This window comes from Pristiophorus japonicus, chromosome 3 (assembly GCF_044704955.1).
Source record: "Pristiophorus japonicus isolate sPriJap1 chromosome 3, sPriJap1.hap1, whole genome shotgun sequence".
Lineage (NCBI taxonomy): Eukaryota > Metazoa > Chordata > Chondrichthyes > Pristiophoridae > Pristiophorus > Pristiophorus japonicus.
Window position 1 is genome coordinate 180,581,582 of NC_091979.1, and position 27,778 is coordinate 180,609,359.

At 44.0% G+C, this 27,778-nt stretch overlaps 1 protein-coding gene and 1 pseudogene across 1 annotated transcript in view; one reads left to right on the forward strand and one right to left on the reverse strand.

Annotated features, from left to right (window-relative positions):
• Window positions 1-27,778, forward strand: part of hdac4 (histone deacetylase 4) — a 625,953-nt gene that overhangs the window by 500 nt on the left and 597,675 nt on the right. The gene's annotated exons all lie outside the window — the stretch shown is intronic.
• Window positions 7,377-26,821, reverse strand: LOC139254961 (NADH-ubiquinone oxidoreductase chain 5-like; annotated as a pseudogene).

Below are 27,778 nucleotides of genomic sequence, written 5' to 3' on the forward strand. Positions count from 1 at the left end.
TGATGGTAGATGGAGGCGGAGTGGCTTTGCGCGAGAGCGTTGATCATTTCCACACATACACACCCCTCCCTACTGAGTAACGTCTGGGCTTCAACTCGGCGACTGGTAAAAGCAGCATTGATCAGCCTCGGATCGCATTAAATAACATTTGCATCATCCCGAGCTTCCAAACGTGATTCTGAACCAATCCGCCTCACTGAGTCCTGGATGCAATTGACACGATTAATCTTAATCCATTGAGGAGCAGCAGCCCAAATTGGTGAATCAGCTATTTCGATTTCAAGTTGAGCAAGCAGAAATAAACAAACCGTGGAATGAAATTTTATGTATGTGAATTGATATTTCCGATTTGCTCGAATGGCTTTTTTCAGAAATTGAACTATTTTTGGGAGCGTGGACATTTGGATGTGAGTGTGTGGATCTAGGGAAGGGGAGTGTGTATGGGTGGGATGGGAATCAGACACGGAGCCGTAAATGGGGGGGGGGGGGATACATAAATGAAATAGAAAGGAATAACTAGGTGGGTTTAGTTTTTTACCTACTTACTGATCTGAAGCTACTAAGTCTTGGCACAGGTGCTGGGTGCCCTGTGTAACTTGTTCATGTGTCCATTCTTCGCGTTGAGCTGATCTTACCTCATCATTGCCCACACAAGTACACTTGCAGCAGGAGTCTTTGGATAGTAATCAGCATTGGAAAATTTGGCCCCTTTTCGTTTTCTCTTGTAGTGATCCTCCTCACTCTTTGACACCAGCCAAGTCATTGGAGACCAGGGATCTAATCTGAGACCTTCCATGGAGTAATTGGAAGAGCTCAAGTGACATCTGGCTTAATGGAGGGTTGAAGAGATGTTAGCGAAAGGAGCTGGAGAGGATGAAGAGCTTGATCAATTGAAGACGATAAAGGATTGTGTGTTATAGTGTGGGGATGATTCAGTATATCTGTTTATTTAGGATCTGGACCAAATGGGCCTTTCAATGAATTCCAGCGAATTGCTTCTTCACGTGTAATAGAGTAAACGTCACCAAAATGTGTTAGTGGAATAATTTCTATTCATTGAGTGTTTCAGAATTCACAAATAGGGAAGAGGTTTGAAGTGATTAATGTATATTAGGGATGCAGTGAAGTTTATATTGTAGTAAAGTGCAACTGCAAAAGCGATCGATTGGTCGTGAGTTTTGATCGTGAGTTTTGCTCGTGTTCTGAACATTTCTTGATCTTCATACGTGAAAGTTTTGTTAACTTGGGCGGGGAAGAGACATAACTAAATTTCCACCGTGTGTTTTATTGCACAAATACCTTTTAATTAAAAAAAAATTAAATGCGTATATATAAATTTGGACCACAGCTCGAAGACCGTTCAATAACGTCTGTGATTAGGGCTGAAACGCGAGTGCTAACTTTGACTGTTAAAAATGTGGAAATGGTTGGTCTTAAATGCAGAGCTATCTGCTTGTTGCCACTGCTGGCATAAACCCGGAGGTAACCTTCATTCAATTTCACTCATTCTCATTCTTGCTCCATTTTAAGATTTAAATTCGACTTTTCTTTAGGAATGTACTTTTTATTACTTTAGGCAACAGTACAGGTGATAGAATTTAGGGGGTCGATTAAACAGTACTGACTTAGATATTCCAACTGTTGTATATTTGAAACTAATTCATTCTTAATTAGAAAACACTTTTAATTGTGGAGTGTACCAGTAAAAAAAAAAGGGGGGGCGAAGCATGACTTGACAGTTTCCTGAAAAAAAATAGCAACTGCAGTAGGGCAATAATATCTTTGAACTCCACTCTCTTTCCCCCTTCATATGAATTGGATTAAAAATGATGGGACCTCAACATTGCTTACATTTATTTGTATTGTGTTTTGGCACCCTCAGTGCTGTTTTTTATTAATAGATTTTTTGGGAAGAATAAATTGTTAAAATATGTGCAATTTGTAAATTGTTTAGAAGTAAGTAGTTATAAGTTGCATTAGGAGTGATTCTATATTTTTTTCCCATGGAAAATTTGATTTGTCTCGGGAGAGATTTAAGCAGTTGTAGAACTGTATTACATTGCTTAGTCTCCTCCATAATGATAATGTGCTTGAGGGACCTTGCCCAGATGTATTATTTTCCCTTCTACTCTATAAATATAATGTAAATTGCAACAAGTGGAAAATTACACAAATTTTGTCTTTGTTGTAGTGTCACATATATCTACATGGTGAAACAAGAGTTTGCTTGGATAACAAACGGGTGTCATCTATCTGGCTGATAAATAGTATTTGTCGTTTAGCTGCTCAAGCACACACTGGTTGTTGTCTGAACATGCATGTAGATTTACACTGGGCAGCAGTGACTTATGAAAAAGACTCCATTGAGTGTTAAGTCTGATAAGGGACATCACTGGCCATTGTGACAATAGGTCAACATGTATTAACATAACCAAACTTAGCAATATTTTAATTGATGTGTGCCCTGTACGTGTGGAGCAGTTTCAGTTTTGTAAAATCACAAAGTGTAAACTAAAGTTGCTGTTTGTTTGGGGGCGAAACATTTAGTTTTAAGTAATACTTTATCTACATAGAAGCATAGAAAATAGGTGCAGGAGTAGGCCATTCGGCCCTTAGAGCCTGCACCACCATTCAATAAGATCATGGCTGATCATTCACCTCAGTACCCCTTTTCTGCTTTCTCTCCATACTCCTTGATCCCTTTAGCCGTAAGCATATTTTACTCCCTCTTGAATATATCCAACGAACTGGCATCAACAACTCTCTGTGGTAGAGAATTCCACAGGTTCACAATTCTCTGAGTGAAGAAGTTTCTCCTCATCTCCGTCCTAAATGGCTTATCCCTTATCCTTAGACTGTGACCCCTGGTTCTGGACTTCCCCAACATCGGGAACATTCTTCCTGCATTTAACCTGTCCAGTCCCGTCAGAATTTTATATGTTTCTATGAGATTCCCCCTCATTCTTGTGTGTTTTTGACAATATAAAGTTTTCACTGCTACTTGAATGGTTTTAATGGTGTTATAAACCACAAGAATAACACACAAGCATCAACAGACTGAAAGGTTGAAGTGTTACTTTGAATTAAAGTTTGAGATTATAGTATTGCAGGTTTTGGTTCCATGCTGTTAGCTAGGGGATGTGTGGAGGATGTCTGTGCTAGCATGATGATGTAGGTGAGTGATAAAGGTGATGTTGCTGTTGGAGCAGAAATTGTATAGTATCATGTGATTGGTACATGTAACTTATTTTTCATGATTTATGTAGGGCATGGTGGGAGCATCAAGGGATAGATCACAGACAATAGTTTTGAAGTTGAAAAAATGTCATCACATCAACATAGGCAGTCCCTCGGAATCAAGGAAGATTTGCTTTCAATCTTAACATGAGTTTTATGGTGGCTGTACAGTCCAATACGAGAACCATAGCCTCTGTCACAGGCGGGACAGATAGTCGTTGAGGGAAGGGGTGGGTGGGACTGGTTTGCCGCACGCTCTTTCCGCTGCCTGCCGAGACTTGAGGAGCTCAGCGCCCTCCCGGATGCACTTCCTCCACTTCGGGCGGTCTTTGGCCAGGGACTCCCAGGTGTCAGTGGGGATGTTGCACTTTATCAGGGACGCTTTGAGGGTGTCCTTGTAATGTTTCTGCTGCCCACCTTTGGCTCGTTTGCCATGAAGGAGTGCTTGCTTTGGGAGTCTCTTGTCTGGCAGTCGAACTATATGGCCTGCCCAACAGAGCTGATCAAGTGTGGTCAGTGCTTCAATGCTGGGGATGTTGGCCTGGACGAGGACGCTAATGTTGGTGCGTCTGTCCTCCCATGGGATTTCCCTGTAGTGTGTAGGTGATATTTTCTTTTGGGAAATATAGTGGGCAGTGCATAGAGAACAATGGATGCAAGGAATGAACATTATTCATATCCATTTTATTTATTAATGTGTATTGCTTAAACCAGCAATGGATGTCCATGGCAGATAGAAACAGGAGTAGGCTGATCTGTATCTTAACTTCATCTACCTGCCTCGGTTCTGTAATCCTGAATACCATTGCCGAACAAAAATTTATCAATTTTGGTTTTGAAATTTTCTATTGACCCTCAGCTTTTGGAGAGTGTTCCAAATTTCCACTACCCTTTGTGTGAACTGGTTCCTGACATCACCCCTGAACAGCCTAGCTCTAATTTTAAGGTTATTCCTCCTTGTTCTGGACTCCCCCACTTGATAGATGAAATAGTTTCTCTCTGTTTACCCTCTCTGTCTATCCTATCAACTCCTTTTAATCATGTTAAACACCTCAATTACATCACCCTTTAATTTTCTATACATGGTAGAATACAAGACTAGTCTATGCAACCTGTCCTCATAATTTAACCCTTTAGGCCTGGTATCATTCTGGTAATTTTGCACTGCACCCCCTTGCCAAGGCAATATATCTTTCATTAGATGCAGTGCCCCGAATTGTGTGTAGTACTCTAAATGGGGTCTAACCAGAGCTTGTCGATGTACTCTATTTAGTTGATGCATGATGATCAAGTATTAATAATTGTGATTGAACCACTGTAAGTGATCCTGGCCTCTTGTTTTCCTTTTTCTTTTTCAGTGGTCAGCTTACTAGAAAATATATCCCATCTTATTATTAAACTAATTGTCTGAGTCTGGAACCTGCCTATGATTTATAGTGGCATAACATTAGCATCTATTAAGTATTAGAAGCATAAGAAATGTTTTTGGGGGGGAAAAAGATAAACTAGAGTGGTTAATGGCTCTAATTCAATTAATGCTTCTACTATGAATGTTCATGCCCTGGCAGCCTTTGCACAGCAGCAATCCACCTAGTCTGGTCTCAAGCCAGCTTTTCAGTCTCATTCTCCATCATCACCATCTGCTAGCAGTCTACCTTTTGTGATCCACCACTTTATTGCATCACCTGAACCTTGGGGGTTCTGAAACCCATCACTTGTCCTGTGGGCCAATCTCCTTGTCATCCAATTCTTGCTTAGGAGTCCGACTAAAGCAACATTTGTTTAAGACATAGTTAAGCTTGATAACTAATTAACAATTTAAATTCCTGTTTCAAAATCAACAATTTAGTTCAGTTAAATCTGCACCAGTGGTACACAAACAAGTGGAATTTAAATGTACACAGATTTATTAAAGACAATGCTATTTAACATTAACTGGATCTTGGATTGCAATGCAGTGCAGTTTTCTGACACTTGATTTTCTTGAATCTTCTATTAAGATTACTTAACGCAGCTCACTGGGGTATAGCAGTTTTGTAACTGCTGATGCAGTATTATACCAGAATCTTCCCCAGATCGGATAGATTAATTATTTTGCTGCGATTATAACAGTACACGGTGCGAGGGAATTTCTTTTCTCTGCTTTTCTTCCCCCGTTACTATTGTGATCGAGGACGCTAACCACACTTGATCAGCTCCGCTGGGCAGGCCACATTGTTTGCATGCCAGACACGTGACTCCCAAAGCAAGCACTCTACTCTGAACTCCTTCACGGCAAATGAGCCAATGGTGGGCAGTGGAAACATTACAAGGACACCTCAAAGCGTCCCTGATAAAAGTGCAACATTCCCACTGACACCTGCGAGCCCCTGGCCAAAGACCGCCCTAACTGGAGAAAGTGCATCCGGGAGGGCGCTGGCTGAGCTCCTCGAGTCTCGTCAGGCAGTGGAAAGAGCTTGCGGCAAACCAGTCCCACCCACCCCTTCCCTCAACGACTATCTGTCCCACCTGTGACAGTGACTGTGGTTCTCGTATTGGATTGTTCAGCCACCTAAGCACTAATTTTTAAGAGTGGAAGCGTCTTCCTCGATTCCGAGGAACTGCCTATGATGATGATGACTATTGTGATCTCTGGTGCATCCCTGATTTCCTTCACGCCACCATTTGTGGCCATACCTTCAGCTGTCTAGGTCCTAAGCTCTGGGATTTCCTCCCTAAACCTCTCCGCCTTTCTTTCTCTTTTAAGACATTCTTTCACTGTGCTCCTATCTCCTTATGTGGCTTGGTGTCAACTTTTGTCCGATAACGCTTCTGTGAACCTCCTCGGGGCGTTTCACTATGTTAAAGGTGCTTTATAAATGCAACTTGCTCCAGTACCATGCATCTCGCTTGGCTAAGCGATCGTTGGTTGTACTGCTGCTAGATGTCCTACAATAGCTGGTTGCAGACATGTTTTTTTTAATTGACTTGGTTTGACTGACCCTGGCTTTCGTTTTTTCTTTTTCAGTGTTTGTGTTTTGTGTAGCATGATTCTGAGATGTTAAGATTCAGTGTAATGCTGATCATTGATGCATAATCTGTAATTTTACACCTGGAGTTGTGATCGTGGAATCAAAGGAATTGTGACAGGAGGGGTTTATATTTGGGCTATTGTGCCTGTGGTAGAGTAGAGTTTTTGACTGCACCTATCTACTCTACTCTAATTCTTTTTTCCTGCCCTTTCCCTGTATCCTTTTTATGTCCTTCCAAAGCAGCAGGAAAGAGGGCCTTGAGTAATTACTGGTAGATAATTTAAAAAAAATGTTTATCAGGAAAGTATTATAAATGATTGGTACTGTATCTGCAGAAACAGTTGTTCAGTGCATCCACACGTGTTTTAAGTTTATTTTTGTTTGCATTTGCATTGTCATAAGTATATATTTTAAATGGCCTTTCCATTTATAAACAATGAAGCAGATTTACATTGCTTTTTAATAAATAGAATGTAAGGTACATAATGACAGCATTGAAGTTGACAAAACTCATGAAATAAAATCCACATTGAAGTTTACTTCATGAGAAAAAGTCTATGGCATGAATAAATTTAGATCTTTCATATTGATGAGAACCCAGTAATGCAATTTTTTGTCGTTGTTAAACTTCAATATTCTTAAATCTCATTGAACAATTCATGGGAAAAGTGGACTCATTCCCACAGTGATAAAGCTTCAGGATCTGTTATGATATTGCTGTTCTTGTAATGGCAATATATAGTGCTTGTTTTTATGCCCCTCGTTCCTTGATCTCCCCATCCCCTGCTGCAGGTTGGCTATCTGGATGACTTTTGGGGGCCCAAGTTTGTCCCCCTGCTTAGAATGGCACACCTCCATGAGGTGTTGATTTTGTAGAAGAAAAAACGCACCTAAAACTTACGGAGGAATTCTCCCTGCTCCTCAGAACATCTTTGGCCTCGGCGTAGCGCACCATATCCAGTGGGGGGGCGGAGTCGGGTCCCGGCGCTGAAAACAGTGCCGGGACCTCTGCACATGCGTGCTTGAGTGTGTGCGCATGTGCAGTAGCTCCTCGCCCCCACAATCTCTGCAGGCTGTGTGGGAGGGGCCCGAAGCACGCCATCCCTAGCCCTGGTCGAATGGGCTCCCTCATCGGCGGCCCGCTGCCTTATCCAGCCACACTGTTGCAGTAAGGGTTAAGATCAGGGCTCGGGCGTTTAAGTGGGAAATGTTTATAGACTCAATAATGGCGTCTTGAAAAAAGTCCAGACAAGAAAGGCATGCTCGTAAGGACCAGGCTTCCAATGGTTAAAAAGGATGAGGTAAATGGTAGGAGTTTATGTAATCCATTTTTCGAATGTCTTGTTGGTCACTGAAGCTGTGGATAATTGAGCCCGAGCAAAGAAAAAGTATTGCCTGAAAGAAAGCGTGGTGCAAATATGAAGAAACGCAAGTTTGGGCTGATGTAGTCCGATTGTAACTATTATTAGGCCCAATTGGCTTGATGTTGAGAAGGCAATTATTTTTTTAATGTCGTTTTGTGTGAGTGCACATGCAGCAGTAAATAGGGTAGTTAAGGCCCCCAGGCAGAGGCATGTTGTTAAGATTAGTTGATTGTCTTGTATTAGCGGGTGTAAACGAATTAATAGGAAGATGCCAGCGACAACTATGGTGCTGGAGTGGAGTAGGGTAGAGACTGGCATGAGGTCTTCTATGGATGCCTTACCTGTAAACCACCCGTGATCAGACCCCCGTAATCAGCCGACTCCCCTCACGATCGGACATGCCTCCCTCCCCCCCCCCCATCCAACCCTTCCCGATGTCAGATGTCGGCTCCCCTCCCGATAGTGGACGGCAGCTGTGGCCTGGAGCCGCAGGCCTACCCACCCGACAGCCCGGGGAGGTGCATTGGAGGCCAAAATCGGTCAATGAACCCGGCATGACCAGGGACGTGGAGGCCCTGCCGCCCCACCCGCTCACAGGCCTCCCTGCCTCCCCGTCCAACCGGTAGCTCCCTGCCCCCTACCCCAGCCCAGCTCTCCCAATTGACGGCATCCCCCAGCCTTTCTAATCGTTGACCAGGGCTGATGCTCCCTTACCAGTACCGGGGACCAAACCAAGGGTCCCAGGCTGCAGTCTCCTGCCGCTGGTGGCCCCTCCCACCCACCCACCAGCCAGACTGTCCATTTGGCCGGCAGCTGGACAGGAGACGGTATAGACTCTGTGCAACAGTACCCAGCTGCTAGTGTTTTTCTGCAGTAAAGCTTTGCTGAAGGTAGGACTTCGATTTTTTTAAATTTATTTATTGATTGCTTTATGTGGTCCTAAATTCTTGTTTGGTTTACATTCAAATTTACTCCTCTGCTTTCAAAAGGAATTCTGTAAAATAGTTTGGCTGAAACTCTTTATTTACACGACTTGCTATAATGTATTTGCTAGTTTACCAATCCATTTTTAATCTAGTTGTTTAGTGTTTTGTAAGTCTTGGTGCTAGGTGCAAGTTCTCTCAGCTTCCTTGTATTTTTTATTATTGAATGTTTATTTTTGTGCTTTGTTTAGTGCTTGATGCTTTAAATGTATTTGTGCTTTAATGTTGTTGTGAAGGTGTTTCGTGCTTTGCAAGATCCTCTCACTTCCTCTTCACCCTCTCTTTTCCCCCCCCCCCCCCCCTTATCTCTGGCTACCTGCGCTGATTTCTTAGCTTACCGCAAGGTTTTTCTGTGCGGATACAAGTGGCCACATACGCTGGCTTAAGTTAGTTTGGAGTAACTTTTAGCTGTCTAAACTTGCCTTGCTTAAATGGCCAAAATAGGCGTAAGTGGCTGGTAATGCCCACTTTTGGAAAAAAAAACTAAACTTAAAAAAAACATAACTAACTTACTTAGAATGGAGCAAATTAAATGGGCAGAATTGTGATTTTTAAGATACTCAAAAAAAAAATCTAGTTGCTCCAAAAAAATAGGAGCAACTTCTGGGCAAACTTGGGCCCTAGGACTCTCCATTCTTTCTCCCCCCCCCCCCCCCCCCCCCCCCCCCAGTATGTGTGTAAATAATTATGCAGAGTAATTAGATGTGAATAACTGCCTTTGCTGCAATTCAGTTAAGGGGTTCAGATGATGCAATTAAACCTTTTAATGTGAACCTGCAGTATTTCCAAATTGTCTTTATTTTATACACAGTAGTGGTAAAATGTATTGCAATCATTTTCTCTCAATTATACAGTTGGTGTGCAGAGTTAGCAGTTGTAGCATGGAGACTAGCAGAGGGACTAGGGTGGTGGTGATTATTAGAATGTAGTAATGAAGTTGAGTGGCACACTGAATCTAAAATGAATCCTCTTTCAATTTTTATTTGTCAAATGCCCAAATTTGGCCTTGTTCGCACATTCAGATTTGGGTGTATTAATCCCATTTTGCATCCACATTGTTATTTTATCCCATTACAAATTTCTGGCCATCATAGTTATTGACCTGTGAATAGCTGCAATCCATGGCTAGACCCATAGGGCTAGAATTTTGGTTGACGGCAAACGGTAGTTTTACGTGAAAATTACTGCTTTCGTTGCACTACCGTTTTTAGGCCTAAATTTAGTCATTTATTTCTGCGGTAAACTTGGCGTTGCACGAGAATTCGCGGTGCAAACTGAGTTTCGGCAACTTTAGTCCGAGGCCGGTAGCGCTGGGGGGGGGGCGGCGGGAATTGCAAAAAACATTCACAAAACGCTTAACTACTAAATCGCTGAAAAATAATTTTAAAATAAAAACTTTAATTTATCTTTTTTGCAGGTCTTCATACTTGCCGCTCCTGGCAGGGCTGCACCGCAGATTTGACCCTGTTGTTATTCTGTGCATGGCGGAAAGTGCCGAAATTACAACGGTAATGTCGGCGCACCTCTTCCCGGCAGTATGTGGAAGTGCTGCCGCAAAAAGGTGCCCGAAGATCCCGTCGACCGGGTTTTTGCTGTGGAGGGTCAGATCGCGGCAAAAACTCGGTCGTAAAGTCGGCGCAATTCTAGGCCATAATGTCTCTTTATTTCATTTTTGATGCAATTTACCTAGCAGTTAACCTGGTATCCATTTTGTGGGCTTTTTAGGTAACTTATTCTGCCCTCCACTCCTATCATGAAGTTGTTGACTCCTTGCTAGTGTTGGTTTCACAGCTGCTGGTTGTTCTTGTTGCCTTGCCTAAGTGGCCATTCTTGTGCAAGCTAAGCTGCAAGGATAAATGTTGGTGAACTATTTTACCTTTGATTGAGGAGAAGGTATCAGAGCTGAGTATAATGCTGTTCCTATACAGTATCTACACATGTACTCTTTCTAGCAGTGGTCATTGGTTAGCAGTTGGGAGTGGGAATCTTGGGTCATTATTTTTCTCCCTCTGTCTACTTCGGACACTTTTGCCAATTACAGCACTACCTGTGTCCCATCTAAAATTTGCTAAATAAGCATAGACTGGATTTTTTGGGGTAATTCTTGACTATTAATTTTAAAAACTAGATGGCCAATAATAATAATGAAACTTCAATTTACAATCATACTTGCTGGATCTTGTTCAGGCACAGGACTGTGTCAAATCACATTTCCGTGTCCCAAAGACAGAAACTGTGGAGATGAGGCATGAACATGCATTAGACTTGTGAGAGCAGTTTTGGGTGACTGCCTTTTCTACTTTTACCCCTTTCCCTTTGGGGAAGTGCCTGGCATCTGCTTGCTACCTCGACTCACATTCTAAAGGGCCTAAGTTTCGGCTTGAGTTGCTCCTATTTTTTTTGGAGCAACTAGTTTAGTATGGAGTATCTTAGAAATCGCAATTCTAGTTAGTTAGAATAGTTTTGTTTTAGTACAGTTTTATTTTCAAAAGCGGGCATTACCAGCCACTTACGCCTGTTTTGCAAGTTTAGGCAGCGAAAAGTTACTCCAAACTAACTTAGAATGGAGTAAGTATCGATTTTTGTGCGCTCAGAATTAAAAATTGGGCGCAGGGAGAGAGAGATGGGGCGGGTGGGGGGGTGAAGGGAAGTTAGGGGATTTTACAAAGCCTTAAACACTTCACTTTTATCAATAAAGAACCATCATCAATAATAAAAAATAAATCAATAAAAAAAAAATGTCCCTACCTCTCCATCGAAGCAGCGGCAGCAGGCACTGAGCTGCGATCTTTTGGCCGTTCGGCCAGGGGATAGGGGCAGCAGGAGACGTCCAAAGAGCCTGGCCACAGAGCAGAGCCCCAGCACGCAGGCAACAAAGCGAGCTTCGATTGTTCGGCCAGGGGATAGGGACGGCATTGAAAACACTGGGAGGACGAACACACACGCAGGCACCGAGCTGCGATCTTTCGGCTCTTCAGCCAGGGGATAGGGGAGGTCTGAAAAATACCGGGAGGGAGAGCCAGCCAGCACGCGCCTTTTGAAAGTTTAATTTTTACTTCAAGTATGGGTGCTGCATTATCAATGCCATGGATTATGAAATGGTTCTCCATCAATTCGCTGCATAGGAGAGAATTGATTAGAGCTCACCGCACCAGGGACGTCATAGCCCGTAGGCTGATGGGCAGGAGGCCTTACCCACGTCGGCAATATCGAACCAGGTGCTCCCACCTGGACATGAGCGAGGCTGATTGTGTCAAAAGGCTGCGTTTCCAGAGAAGTTGTCGTTGAAATCTGTGATATGCTGAGAGCGGATTTACAGCCGAGAAGCAGAACGTCGACTGCCTTGTCTGTTGAAGTGAAGGTTACAGCTGCACTTTCCTTCTATGCCTCGGGATCATTGCAAGCTGCAACTGGAGATGTGTGCGCCATCTCTCAATGTGCAATACCTGCCTGCTTTCACCAGGTCAAGGCTGCACTGTATGCGAGGGGGAATGAAGTTCCCAATGACCGGCCAAGCAATGCATGACAGGGCTCTGGGGTTCTCAAAGATTGCTGGCTTCCCAAAGGTACAGGGCTGCATTGATTGTACCCACATCGTCTTGCGAACACCTGGGGAGGATACTGAGCAGTTCAGGAATAGAAAAGGTTTCCACTCCATTAATGTGCAGCTCGTGTGTAACGACAAGCAGCGCATCATGTCAGTCGATGCAAGATACCCTGGCAGCACCCATGATGCGTTCATCCTACACGACGGCGTTATATCTGACATATTTGAGCAGCAGCCAGAAGGGCAGAGCTGGCTGCTGGGAGACAAAGGGTATGGCCTGGCCACCTGGCTCATGACGCCCCTACGTGTGACACGGACGGAAGCTGATCATCAATACAACATATCGCGGATTGCGACACGCAGCATCATAGAAAGGACCATTGGCATCTTGAAACAGCATTTCCGATGCCTGGACCATTCTGGAGGCCACTTGCAATACTCCACTGAGATTGTCGGTCAGTTCACTGTTGTGTGCTGCATGTTGCATAACTTGGCCATCATGAGGCAGCAGGAGCTGGTAGTGGAACCAGAAGACCCACATTAGGGGGGGTTGCCTGATGATAGTAATTTAGAAGAGCAGGATGAGGATGATGACAACGATCAGGAAAGCATGCAAGTGCCTGATGCTGGAGCACGACGTCAGAGGAAGGTGGTCCATCGTGCTCCTTTAACGATTGCTCAAGCCCTGGGCCAGCAGCTCATCTGTGAACGCTTCAATTACTGATGCCTGAGGGCTCAGCGACAACTGTTCCGCATGGACATGTTTATTTTTTGGAGTTGTTCCTATGTTGTGTTGTGTTAATGGAACATGATTCAGTTTTAATGTAAAAATATTTTATTGAAAAGTTCACAATGTACTACACGCTAGTGTAATAAAATATTTGCTGTATCAAACTTTACTTTTAATATGACTCAAGATCACTTAAAAACCCTAAGATCACTTATAAGTTGTAAAGTTACAAAACTTACAAAACAATTTCAATTTGAAAAAAGTTACTACAGTTACATCAAGAACAAGAACAAAAGCAGCAAAGAAAGGCTGCAACCATCTCTCATTCACATCTTGGTGAATGTTCACTTCTTCATGGGGGTGTAATTTGATTGGCCGGGCTATGTGCCCTTATTGCAGCAGCTACCTCACCCAGGCCCTCCCTGATGGCATGTGCTGTCGCTTGCACTCCCTCTGACATTCACTCCCTCATTTCCTGTGTCATTAGAAACATAGAAAATAGGTGCAGGAGTAGGCCATTCAGCCCTTCTAGCCTGCACCGCCATTCAATGAGTTACTGGCTGAACATGCAACTTCAGTACCCCTTTCCTGCTTTCTCGCCATACCCCTTGATCCCCCTAGTAGTAAGGACTTCATCTAACTCCCTTTCGAATATATTTAGTGAATTGGCCTCAACTACTTTCTGTGGTAGAGAATTCCACAGGTTCACCACTCTCTGGGTGAAGAAGTTTCTCCTCATCTCGGTCCTAAATGGATTACCCCTTATCCTTAGACTGTGACCCCTGGTTCTGGACTTCCCCAACATTGGGAACATTCTTCCTGCATCTAACCTGTCTAAACCCGTCAGAATTTTAAACGTTTCTATGAGGTCCCCTCTCATTCTTCTGAACTCCAGTGAATACAAGCCCAGTTGATCCAGTCTTTCTTGATAGGTCAGTCCCACCATCCCGGGAATCAGTTTGGTGAATCTTCGCTGCACTCCCTCAATAGCAAGAATGTCCTTCCTCAAGTTAGGAGACCAAAACTGTACACAATACTCCAGGTGTTGCCTCACCAAGGCCCTGTACAACTGTAGCAACACCTCCCTGCTCCTGTACTCAAATCCCCTCGCTATGAAGGCCAACATGCTGTACCTGCATGCCAACCTTCAATGACTGATGTACCATGACACCCCGGTCTCGTTGCACCTCCCCTTTTCCAAATCTGTCACCATTCAGATAATAGTCTGTCTCTGTTTTTACCACCAAAGTGGATAACCTCACATTTATCCACATTATACTTCATCCGCCATGCATTTGCCCACTCACCTAACCTATCCAAGTCACTCTGCAGCCTCATAGCATCCTCCTCGCAGCTCACACTGCCACCCAACTCATCTGAAAATTTGGAGATACTACATTTAATCCCCTTGTCTAAATCATTAATGTACAATGTAAACAGCTGGGGCCCCAGCACAGAACCTTGCGGTACCCCACTAGTCACTGCCTGCCATTCTGAAAAGTACCCATTTACTCCTACTCTTTGCTTCCTGTCTGACAACCAGTTCTCAATCCACGTCAGCACACTACCCCCAATCCCATGTGCTTTAACTTTGCACATTAATCTCTTGTGTGGGACCTTGTCGAAAGCCTTCTGAAAGTCCAAATATACCACATCAACTGGTTCTCCCTTGTCCACTTTACTGGAAACATCCTCAAAAAATTCCAGAAGATTTGTCGAGCATGATTTCCCTTTCACAAATCCATGCTGACTTGGACCTATCATGTCACCTTTTTCCAAATGTGCTGCTATGACATCTTTAACAATTGATTCCATCATTTTACCCACTACTGAGGTCAGGCTGACCGGTCCATAATTCCCTGTTTTCTCTCCCTCCTTTTTTAAAAAGTGGGGTTACATTGGCTACCCTCCACTCGATAGGAACTGATCCAGAGTCAATGGAATGTTGGAAAATGACTGTCAATGCATCCACTATTTCCAAGGCCACCTTCTTAAGTACTCTGGGATGCAGTCCATCAGGCCCTGGGGATTTATCGGCCTTCAATCCCATCAATTTCCCCAACACAATTTCCCGACTAATAAAGATTTCCCTCAGTTCCTCCTCCTTACTCGACCCTCTGACCCCTTTTATATCCGGAAGGTTGTTTGTGTCCTCCTTAGTGAATACCGAACCAAAGTACTTGGTCAATTTGTATGCCACTTCCTTGGCTTTAATACTATCCCTGATTTCGCTTGATAGCCACGGTTGAGCCACCTTCCCTTTTTTATTTTTACGCCAGACAGGAATGTACAATTGTTGTAGTTCATCCATGCGGTCTTTAAATGTCTGCCATTGCCCATCCACAGTCAACCCCTTCAGTATCATTCGCCAATCTATCCTAGCCAATTCACGCCTCATAGCTTTAAAGTTACTCTTCTTTAAGTTCTGGACCATGGTCTCTGAATTAACTGTTTCATTCTCCATCCTAATGCAGAATTCCACCATATTATGGTCACTCTTCCCCAAGGGGCCTCTCACAATGAGATTGTTAATTAATCCTCTCTCATTACACAACACCCAGTCTAAGATGGCCTCCCCCCTAGTTGGTTCCTCGACATATTGGTCTAGAAAAGCATCCCTTATGCACTCCAGGAAATCCTCCTCCACCGTATTGCTTCCAGTTTGGCTAGCCCAATCTATGTGCATATTAAAGTCACCCATTATAACTGCTGCACCTTTATTGCATGCACCCCTAATTTCCTGTTTGATGCCCTCCCCAACATCACTACTACTGTTTGGAGGTCTGTACACAACTCCCACTAACTTTTTTGCCCTTTGGTGTTCTGCAGCTCTACCCATATAGATTCCACATCATCCAAGCTAATGTCTTTTCTAACTATTGCATTAATCTCCTCTTTAACCAGCAATGCTACCCCACCTCCTTTTCCTTTTATTCTATCCTTCCTGAATGTTGAATACCCCTGAATGTTGAGTTCCCAGCCCTGATCATCCTGGAGCCACGTCTCCATAATCCCAATCACATCATATTTGTTAACATCTATTTGCACAGTTAATTCATCCACCTTATTGCGGATACTCCTTGCAATAAGACACACAGCCTTCAGGCTTGTTTTTTTAACACCCTTTGTCCTTTTAGAATTTTGCTGTACAGTGGCCCCTTTTGTTCTTTGCCTTGGGTTTCTCTGCCCTCCACTTTTACTCATCCCCTTTCTGTCTTTTGCTTTTGCTTCCTTTTTGTTTCCCTCTGTCTCCCTGCATTGGTTCCCATCCCCCTGCCATATTACTACTATTTCTCCCATCAGTACAGTTACCTCATCACCCACTGCACTGACGCTGCCCACGAGTGATCGGGAAGGTTATTGCTCTCCACACCCAATGCCACAACCTGACCCACATCTGCTGCATGCTGCATCTCAGGAGAGTGTGTTTCGATTCTCCTTTTCCTCTGCCTGGGTCTGCCTCGCGGCACCACTCCAGTTGGAGGCGCAGGCTGGGACGGTGGGGCCCTGGGTGTTGCTGCCGGCACCACTCCAGTGGGAGGCGCAGGCTGGGACGATGGAGCACTGGGTGTAAAATGCTGCATTACACCACCAGCACCACTGGGACCCGCAACGTCAGAATCTGTGAAACCATATAATGTCAGACCAGGACCTATGCAAGTGTTTGAAACACTGATGTGGGCTCATAAATATTAAGTTCCAAAGTCTCCCCTGAAGACATTGACAGTCATTTTCCAACATTCCATAGACTCTGGATCAATTCGTATGGAGTGGAGGGTAGCCAATATAACCCCAATTTTTAAAAAAGGAGGGAGGGAGAAAACGGAATTCTAGACCGGTCAGCCTGACATCGGTAGTGGGTAAAATGATGGAATCAATTATTCAGGATGTCATAGCAGCGCATTTGAAAAGAGGTGACATGATGGGTCCAGGTCAGCATGGATTTGTGAAAGGGAAATCCTGCTTGACAAATCTTCTGGAATTTTTGAGGATGTTTCCAGTAGAGTGGACAAGGGAGAACCAGTTGATGTAGTGTATTTGGACTTTCAGAAGGCTTTCGACAAGGTCCCACACAAGAGATTAATGTGCAAAGTTAAAGCACATGGGATTGGGAGTAGTGTGCTGACTTTGATTGAGAACTGGTTGGCAGACAGGAAGCAAAGAGTAGGAGTAAATGGGTACGTTTCAGAATGGCAGGCAGTGACTAGTGGGGTACCGCAAGGTTCTGTGCTGGGGCCCCAGCTGTTTACATTGTACATTAATGATTTAGACAAGGGGATTAAATGTAGTATCTCCAAATTTGCAGATGACACTAAGTTGGGTGGCAGTGAGAGCTGCGAGGAGGATGCTATGAGGCTGTAGAGTGACTTGGATAGGTTAGGTGAGTGGGCAAATGCATGGCAGATGAAGTATGATGTGGATAAATGAGAAGTTATCCACTTCAGTGGTAAAAACAGAGAGACAGACTATTATCTGAATGGTGACAGATTGGGAAAAGGGGAGGTGCAACGAGACCTGGATGTCATGGTAATTCAGTCATTGAAGGTTGGAATGCAGGTACAGCAGGCGGTTAAGAAAGCAAATGGCATGTTGGCCTTTATGGCGAGGGGATTTGAGTACAGGGGCAGGGAGGTGTTACTACAGTTGTAGAGGGCATTGGTGAGGCCACACCTGGAGTATTGTGTACAGTTTTGGTCTCTTAACTTGAGGAAGGACATTCTTGCTATTGAGGGAGTGCAGCGAAGGTTCACCAGACTGCTTCCCGGGATGGCGGGACTGACATATCAAGAAAGACTGGATCAACTGGGCTTGTATTCACTGGAGTTCAGAAGAATGAGAGGGGATCTCATAGAAACGTTTAAAATTCTGACGGGTTTAGATAGGTTAGATGCAGGAAGAATGTTCCCAATGTTGGGGAAATCCAGAACCAGGGGTCACAGTCTAAGGATAAGGGGTAAGCCATTTAGGACCGAGATGAGGAGAAACTTCTTCACCCAGAGAATGGTGAACCTGTGAAATTCTCTACCACAGAAAGTTGTTGCGGCCAATTCACTAAATATATTCAAAAAGGAGTTGGATGTAGTCCTTACTACTAGGGGGGATCAAGGGGTATGGCGAGAAAGCAGGAATGGGGTACTGAAGTTGCATGTTCAGCCATGAACTCATTGAATGGCGGTGCAGGCTCGAAGGGCCGAATGGCCTACTGCTGCACCTATTTTTTTATGTTTAACCTCTGTAGCTACCCTTGGTCTGGATTGTCCGCATCTGGTTCTTTTGGTCCTTCTTCTGGATCTTCAGGATTGGCATCATCTTCTGCAAAATATAACAGTGAAATGGTTAGCAGCAGAGGAGGGGGCAGGATGGGTGGCATGAGTAGTCTCACACATAGCAGGCCAGGCAGCAGGTTGATTTGAAGGACCACGATGCATTTTCAGGACTTGCCCTCTCCCTTGCGTGTGGGCCAAGTTGAGCAGTACTGATTGCTTTTCTCCATGTACGACTCATAGCAGCGACCCTCTGTTCCAAGGGTGTCAGTGGATGCAGATTTGGCACGCCTCCTACTGTTCGAGTTCTTTCCCTTTTGTTGTGTGCCAATTTCTTCTGCAAAGATTAAAATCTAACTTTTTAGAGTGGGTCAGGGTGGGACATATACAGATGGTCACATTTACAATTTAGATTCCATTGAAAAATTAAAATATTACTTACACTAACTACTTGACCAAGGTCATGCCATTTCTTTTTACACTGGCTTCCAGATCTCATGGTATGCACCACTGCGCAGTAATCTTCTGCAACTTGGTTCCAGCATTTCTTCATTTCTTTGGGTGGCACTTTTGTGTGACCTCTGTTGCTGGTATCCAGCTCCTGCTATGTCTGCTTAATGACATTCACTAGTGTCTCCACTTCCTCATGCAAGAAATTCTTCATTTTTGGTGGACATTGTTCCATTACTGTATTGAATTGACACTCCGTGATTTTTCAAAACACATAGTCCTTATTTTGCATGCACCTATGCAGCACTTGTTCTGGAAGTTTAGCAGCAGCAAACAGCACTCACTGATTCCAGCAGCTGATTTCTTCCACAGTACTGCTAACAGTACTGCTAACAGCACTCCTTCAGGCACAAAAAATCAGTCAGAAGGCTTTGACAGCTCCACAAAACCAAAAATCATTCTTCTGCATGTCCCTTTAAAGTTGGCCGATTGCCAATGTTTGTGTGCCATTGTGCATGCGCGCACGCTCGAACACGCATGCGCAATGCTGCCGGCACTCAAACTGACGCTGGGCCCTAGTCCCGCCCCCCCCCTGCCGGCAGTGCTTGCTCCGAACGCGTTTGTTCCACCCCCAGCAGCTGCGCCGCCCAGAGCTGCAAACAGGCCTACAGATATCGGAGAATAGCGAGGTAAGTATTTGCAGGTGTTTCAGTTCGACAAATTAGGCGGGCCTCTCCGAGGTGCGCCGTTCTACCAGGGATCCGAAACTTGGTCCCTGTGTGTAGCGAACCAGTGTGCTATGGCACTATTGCATCCTTGGGGTGAAGGACATTGTTCATGACCAAGAATTTTTTTGATGTTTGAACTGTTAATATATAATCTTTTTTTGATATTTAACTGCCACATTTGTACATTCTGCTAACCTGGATTGCACACCTCGATTGTCATGCATCCATACCATCTGTTGCTCGTAACACATATTGAGTGAAGTGCATTACCCGTAGAATAATGTTCGTAATTGTTACCCTGTTACAATTGCTGATACTTTGATTTAGATATCGGACTTTGATAATCAGTTGGGTAACATTAAAAAAAGCCTCATCTCGGTTTGTGCAGAATCATTGACTAACAACAAGAAGCTGAGGGGAAAAATACATCTCGCCCTGGTCATACAATTTGCACACTCGTTGCTTTCAGTGAGAGAAGAAAATACTGATTCCAAGACTGTTTTTTAAAAAAAACATAGAAAAATTTGCACATCACTTTGTACAATACATCAGATATATTCTAAAATCGTCAGAGTTTGATGTAGGCTCTGATTTTGACACCGGGCCAGTTTTGTTTAGGTGAGTGGGCAGCGGAGCGAGTAAGAAACTTGCCGACTGCTCCAGAATTGAAGCCGAGGGTATTTTAACTTGTGGGCCTCATTTAAATCCCACTGACCGGTTAGCTTCCCATCCATTCTGGGTGGGAAATCGACAGAAAATAGTGCATAGACCAGATAAGTGGCAGGATCAGCTGCTGGGCTGTTACGCAGGGTTTGGCTTGATCAGGAAGGGGCAGTGCAAATCCACGCCTGGGGAGACCTTCGCTCTCCTGCTCCTCCTGCCCCACAAGGGAAGTTTTTAATAATTGGCCTCTTCTAGGTTGGCCTGGAGGGAAACTTGCTGTGGCTTCCCGCTTAATCGGGTCCTAATGATATCAGGATCTGAAGCATGTTTAAAAAAAAATTTAAAATCCCCACGGCTTTGTGCAGCTGCCCTCGCCGCCCGTTCAGTTAAGTAGGTTAACGTCACAAGCATTAGTTACCAGTGGATTCAGGGCACGTATGTAACCAGGGTGATTTTAACTGCCCACCCACTGTTTCCGCCAGGTAGGGAGGGTTGAAATTGCCCCCATAGTTTTGGTACTTTTTTGTTGCTCAAAAAAACGACGTTCATGCACTTGATTAACTCGGTTCAAAAGCTCAATTCTTGTCGATAATCTTTTGGAATGGTGTTGAATTGTGAGGTGTTGTTGTTCGGCACTTGGCAAATTGCTTTCGCCAATTTTACCAGAGAACAGATGTCCCAGAACTGAGAGTTGAAATTACGAGAGGTCATCGACCTGAAACGTTAACTGTTTCTCTCTCCATAGATGTTATGTGATCTGAGTATTTCCAGCATTTTTTGTTTTTATTATAGTTGAAATTACTGTTTATTTTATTATAGAGCCATATTAACATGGTTATTTACCCAAAAATATTAAGTAGTACTGGCCAGTATAGTAGTTCAGCCTATGTAACATTAAATAAAAGCAAGAAATGCTGGAAATACTCAGCAGGTTAGGTATTGTCTATGGAGCGAGAAACGAGGATGTTCGGACCGAGTTCGATGACCTTTTGAAAGAATTGGAAAAAGTTAGATATGTAACTGATTTTAGGAAAAGGTGGAGGGGAGGAAAGAACCAAAGGTCTGAGAGGGTGGAAGGCAGGAGTGACTAGAAAAAAGAAAAACTTGCATTTATATTGTGCCTTTCCCGATCACCCGATGTCCCAAAGTGCATTACAGTCAATTAAGTACTTTTTGAATTGTAGTCACTGTTGTAATGTAGGAAATGACAAGGTATGATTGTACAAAGCAAAAGGAGATGGTAATGGAACAAGTAAATAAACAAAAGATTAGTCTAGAATAGGTGTAAATGGAAATGGTGGAATGATCAACAAACAGCTGCCACCTGAAAAAATAATGACAAAGGTTATGGTCTGAAATTGTTGAACTAGATGTTGAATCCAGAAGGCTTTAAAGTGCCCAATCGGAAGATGAGTTGCTGTTCCTTGAGCTTGCGTTGAGCTTTGTTGGAACAGTGCAAGAGGCTGAGGACAGAGAGATTAGAGTGGGAGTGGAGAGGAGAATTAAAGGCCCCAAGTTTCCACACGATAAAAAACGGGTGCCCCTCCGAGCTGGGCGCCCGTTTTTCACGCCGGAAAAAAACGCGCGATTCTGGAGCGCCCTGCAGCTCCATGTCTGCTTGACGCGGTGCCCAGGGGGGCGGAGCCTACACTCGCGCCGATTTTGTAAGTGGGAGGGGGCGGGTACCATTTAAATAAGTTTTTTTTCCTACCGGCAACCGTGCGCGTTGGAGTGTTCGCGCACGCGCAGTGTGAAGGAAACATTGGCACTCGCCCATTTTTGTAGTTCTTTGTAGCTGTTTAATTTTTGAACATTTTTTAATAAAAGCACATTGCCATCAGCACTGAGGCTTCTTGCAGCAGTGAGAAGGCTGCAGGAAGCCTCAAAGTTGAGGCAGCCGTGCCCCCCCCCCCCCCCCCCCCCCGCTGTCGGGAACGGCTTTTCTCCCCCCGCCCCCCCCCGCGTGGAACGAACGGCTGCCTCTCTTCTCTCTCTTCCCCCCCCCCCCCCCCCGCCGCAGGAATGAACGGCTGCCTGCTCTCTTTTTCCCCCTCCCCCCCCCCCCCTCCCCCACCCCCGCGGGAACGAACTGCTGCCTCCTCCTCTCTTTTCTCCCCCCCCCCCCCACCGCGGGAACGAACGGCTGCCTCAACTTGTGAGGCTTCCTGCAGCATTCTCCCTGGCTGAAACACTTTCACACAGGTAGGAAGATGGTTTATTTAATCTTTTCTTTGCTTATAAATTTTTATTCAGGTTGGATTTATTTGTTTAAGTATAAATAAGGATTTATTATAGAATTTAATGACTTCCCTTCCCCCTCTCCCCCACCTCGTTCTGGACGCCTAATTTGTAACCTGCGCCTGATTTTTTAATGTGTAGACAAGGTTTTTTCAGTTCGACAAAAATCTTCACTTGCTCCATTCTAAGTTAGTTTGGAGTACGTTTTCACTGTGGAAACTTTCAAATCAGGCGTCAGTAGCCGGACACGCCCCCTTTTGAAGAAAAAATTCTATTCCAAAGTGAAACTGTTCTAACTGACTAGAACTGCAGAAAAAAAAATGTGGAGAATTGCTATTTCTAAGATAGTCCGTTCTCCACCAGTTGCTCCTAAAAATCAGGCGCAAATCATGTGGAAACTTGGGCCCAAAGTGTCAAGCAACCAGAAGCTCGGGATCACACTTACAGACTGAACGGAGGTGTTCTGTAAAATGGTTACCCAATCCTTGTTTGGTCTTCCCAATGTAGACGAGACTGCATCGTGAGCAGTGAATACAGCATACCAAATTGCAAGAAGCACAAGTAAATTGCTGTTTCATCTGGAAGGAATGTTTGGGCCCTGGACAGTGGGAAGGGAGGAGGAAAAAGGGCAGGTGTTGCATCTCTTGCGCTTGCGTGGGAAGACGCCTTAATATGTAACATTAAAGAAGTTGGTAACCATTTATGCACTTTTTTTTTTCTTGAGTAAAGGCTAGTGAATCATTTTTCAAATTAAAAACAGAAACTGCTCGAAATACACAGCAGACTGGTTAGCAGTTGAAAAGAAAGGTTGGTTAACATTTAGGTGTAGACCCTTCTGAATTGAATTTTTCAGCATGCTGGCTGATTGATTGTCTTTAATTTTACCAACAGTGACCAAGAGACCTAGGCGAGGAGTGCACTTATTAATATATGCAAAGCTTCCCATGGTTTTGAATTTAGTATTTTATAAGTTGAGTGTAAAGAATGAATAAATTTAAATATTGATGTGTCAGCATGTATACTTAATGATAATTTGGGCAGTCCACTTAAGGTATCTTCAATTCCTGGTTTACTATCAATTCACTGATACATTTGCATATGCGTAGTAGCTGAGATTGTTCCTTTTTGAAATCTTGAAATGATTTCTCTGTTGAAGCCAAGTTTAAAATCAGTTACAAAAACATCAGCAGCCTGTCTTATAAGTGTACCTCAATAAAATATCTGCTCATCTTTTTTCCATTGAAATGTAGATTTTTCCCACTGATCATCATAGAATCATAGAAATTTACAGCATGGAAGGAGGCCATTTCGGCCCATTGAGTCCACGCCGGCCGATAAAGAACTATTCAGTCCAATCCCACTTTCCAGCTCTTGGTTCGTAGCCTCGTAGGTTACGGCACTTCAAATGCACATCCAAGTATTTTTTAAATGTGGTAATGGTTTCTGCTACCACCCTTTCACACAGTGAGTTCCAGACCTCCACCACCCTCTGGGTTGCAAAAATTTCTCCTCAAATCCCTTCGAAACCTCTTACCAATTACTTTAAATCTATGACCCCTGGTTGTTGACCCCTCTGCTAAGAGAAATAGGCCCTTTCTATCTACTCTTTCGAGGCCCCTCATAATTATATACACCTTAATAAGGTCTCAGCATTGGACACACTATTCCAGTTGAGGCTGAACCAGTGCTTTATAAACAGTGCATCATAACTGCCTTGCTTTTGTACTCTCTGCCTCTGTTTATGAAGCCCAGGATGCCATATGCTTTTTTTAAACTGCTTTCTCAACATGCCCTACCACCTTCACCGATTTGTGCACACATATCCCCAGGTCTGATGAAAGGCCATCGATCTGAAACGTTAACTCTATTTCTCTCTCCACAGATGCTGCCTGACATGCTGAGTATTTCCAGCATTTTCTGTTTTTATTTCATGTCCAGCATCCACAGTATTTTGCTTTTGCACCCCAGGTCTATGTTCACGCGCCCCCTTTAGAATTGTACCCTTTAGTTTATATTGCCTCTCCTTGTTCTTCCTACCAAAATGTATCATATTGCACTTTTCTGTGTTAAATTTCATCTGCCATATGTTCGCCCATTTCACCAGCCTGTCTGTCTTCTTGAGGTCTGTCACTTTCCTCCTCACTCTTTACTATACTTGCAAGTTTTGTGTCATCTGCAAATTTTGAAGTTGTGCTCTGTACACCCAAGTCCCAGTCAATAATGTATATCCAGAAAAGCAGTACATCGTGGCCCCCCGACCTTCGAGAGAACAGCTCCGCAGGTCGGGCTATAAAAGAGCTGGAGCGGCATACCACTTCAACCTCCAGCGCGAGCTGCTCCAAGTGTGTGCCGATTTTGACATGGGCGACTGGGTGATATCATCAAAACCCTGGTCGCTGTTTTGGAGCGTGGGCGGGAACATTGGGAGGACCCAGGCACAGAGGAGTGGGAAGGTCGGGGCGGATGAGCGGTGAGATGCGGTGAATGTTTATGGCGGAGCGACAAGAGATCATGGCAGAGGTGCGACAGATGAGGGTACGTGACCCAGAAGAGTCGAGGGCCTAGGGGCAGCACACTGCGATATGTGTGCATGCTCAGTCCGTGTAGCAGAGCAGGCCTCCAGTTGTCTTGGTTAATCCTTGTCACTGGACCAAGACCTAGCTCTGTCAAGCCTGTGTGGTGTGGTGTGCAACAGTCACCACACATTTTTTTTTAAATTCACGAAAAGGCATCTTCCACCCCCTCAATTGGAGTTCAGGACTGGAATGTCGGGTCCTTCATCGAAACACCTGTGAACTTGTGGAAGCATGTCATCCTCGTTCGAGGGACCACCTATGATGATGATGAGTTCTATTACCGACCTCTGGGAAATACTATTGTATACCTTCCTCCGGTCCGAAAAACAACCATTCACCACTACTGATTTCTGTCACTTAGTCAGTTTTGTATCCATGCTGCCACTGTCCCTTTTATTTCATAGGCTTGCCAGCGAAGTTGAAGCCCATTGGCTTGGGGGGGGGGGGTGCTAAGAATGTGCGCCTAAAACGCACTGCGCATGGGCAACGTGCATGCGCAGAAGAGAAAAATTAAAATCACTGCATACATTCAGCCGGGGATAGTAGCGGGTCGAGTTGGCTGCGTGGAAGATTTGGAGAAGGTTGCCCTTGGTATTTTTGGTGAGAAGACTCCTGTTAATCTGGTGATTTTTGCCAGCCGTGTGAATTTAGAAGGCATCCCTGGTCTTCAGGATTATCTTTGAAAATTTTTGGCCACTTGGAACTTCGATGGAAAAGGCGAGTAGTGAAGATTTATGTTTAATTTGCCTGCCTACAGTTCTCTCAACGAAGGAGGAGCATTAATGGTAAGTTTTCTTTTAGCTGATTTATTTTTAAAGTTCCATAACGTTGATTTTAAAATAGCCAGGGAGGCCCTTCGACCGGGGATAGGAGCGGCTCAGCACAGATTTCTTTAACTACAGGCAAGGCTTTTTCCTACGGTGTTGCTTGTGTCTGCGCTTGTTCAAAAATGCGTGCAAAAAAATCGTTATTGAGGAAAGTTGACCTTATGGCAAGAAAGGGCGCGTAAGCTGCTTTTCAACGTACACCAGTGCCAGAATGTATTGCGCCAAACATTCTGGCGCTGGTAGTCGACGTCGGTGCCTCAACATTGTGGAATCTTTAAACTAAAGTTCAACACCTTCAGCGCTGTAAAAATGGCGGCCAGTGCTGGGCAAAATTGGGGCCTTAATGTGGCACTTTCATCAGACGCCTTTTGGAAGTCCATGTACACCACTTCAACTGTGTTGCCCTCATCAACCCTCTCTATTACCTCATTAAAAAACTTGATCAAGTTTTTTTAATAACATGATTTGCCTTTAACAAATCTGTGCTGGCTTTTCTTAATTGGTCCACACTTGTCCAAGTGACTGTTAACTTTGTCCTGGATTATAGTTTCTAAAGCTTCCTCAATACCACTGTTAAACTGAATGGCCTGTAGTTACACGCATTTTTGAACAAGTGTGTAACATTTGAAATTCTCTAGTCCTCTGTACCATCCCTGTATCTAAGGAGGATTGGTAGATTATTGCCAGTACCTCCACAATTTCCACCTTTTTCATTTCCCCCTCTTCTTTTTTTTATATAAAATGCTTGTTTTCCGTTTGCTGCCTTCTCTGATAGTGTGGCTGAGAACATGAATTCTCTGAAGTGCAGAAAAACATACGGCATATGCTGGAAAGCTGAAACAAAAACAGAACATGCTGGAAATGCTTAGCAAATCAGGCACTGGCATCTGAAGAGAAGTGACAAGTGAATGTTTTGGGCAATAATCCTTGATCTGGAGTACTGCAGTTCTGCATCATAATCCTGCCACTCACTCGTACAATGCATTAGCATAGTGTGCTCAGCCATCTTGCAAACTCCCATACTTTCTCTTTAAGGTATAGTAACCTCAATACAGACAAAAAGCCCCCAAATTGCAGATTTGAAACAAAAACTCAATGTTAACATTCAGCTGGCTAGAACAATTCTGATGAAGAGGCCATACCTGAAATTTTACTTTTTCTTTCCTCTTCATAGTTGCTGACTGACTTGAGTGTTCCCAGCATTTTTGTTTTTATCAATATGGGAACACAAGTAAGAACAAGAGTAGGCAATTCAGCCCCTTGAGCCTATTCTACCATACAATTAGATCATGGCTGATTTATATCACAACTTTATTTCCTTGCCTTGGTTCTGTAACCTTTAATAACAAAAATAAATAAATCTCAGTGTTAACATTTTTCAATTGACCTAGACTCAACAGTTTTTTTGGGGGGGTGGGTGGGGGAAGAGAGGAGAGAGCGTTCCAGATTTCCACTGCCCTTTCTGTGAAGAAGTATGTGGGAAGAATTGCTTCCTGACATCTCCCCTGATTGGACTAGCTCCAATTTTAAGGTTATGCCTCTTGTTCTGGATACTCTTGCCAGAGGAAATAGTTTCTCTCTCTTTACCCTATCAATTCCTTCAATCATCTTGCACGTCAATTAGACCACCCTTTAATCTTCTATATTCAAGGAAATACTCTATGCAACCCATCCTCTCAGTGGGTGTAGTTAGGTTCCAGTACCTTGCTACAACAACAACTTGCATTTATATAGCACCTTTAATGTAATAAAATGCCCCAAGGTGCTTCACTAACATTATCCAATAATATTTGACACTGAGCCACATGGAGACAGATTACGCAAAGCTTGGTCAAAGAGGTAGGTTTTAAGGCGGAGAGCGAGGTGGAGAGGTTTAGGGAGGCAATGCTAGAGCTTGAAAATAAAGACTTGCATTTATATAGCGTCTTTCACAACCTCAGGACGCCCAAAGCGTTTATAATATATATATATATATATTTAAAAAAATTGTTCCTGGAATGTGGGCATCGCTGGCAAGGTTAGCATTTATTGCCCTTGAGTAGATGCTGGTGAGCTGCCTTCTTGAACCGCTGCAGTCCTTGTGGTGAAGGTTCTCCTACAGTGCTGTTATGGAGAGAGTTCCAGGATTTTGACCCAGTGACTATGAACAAACGGCGATAT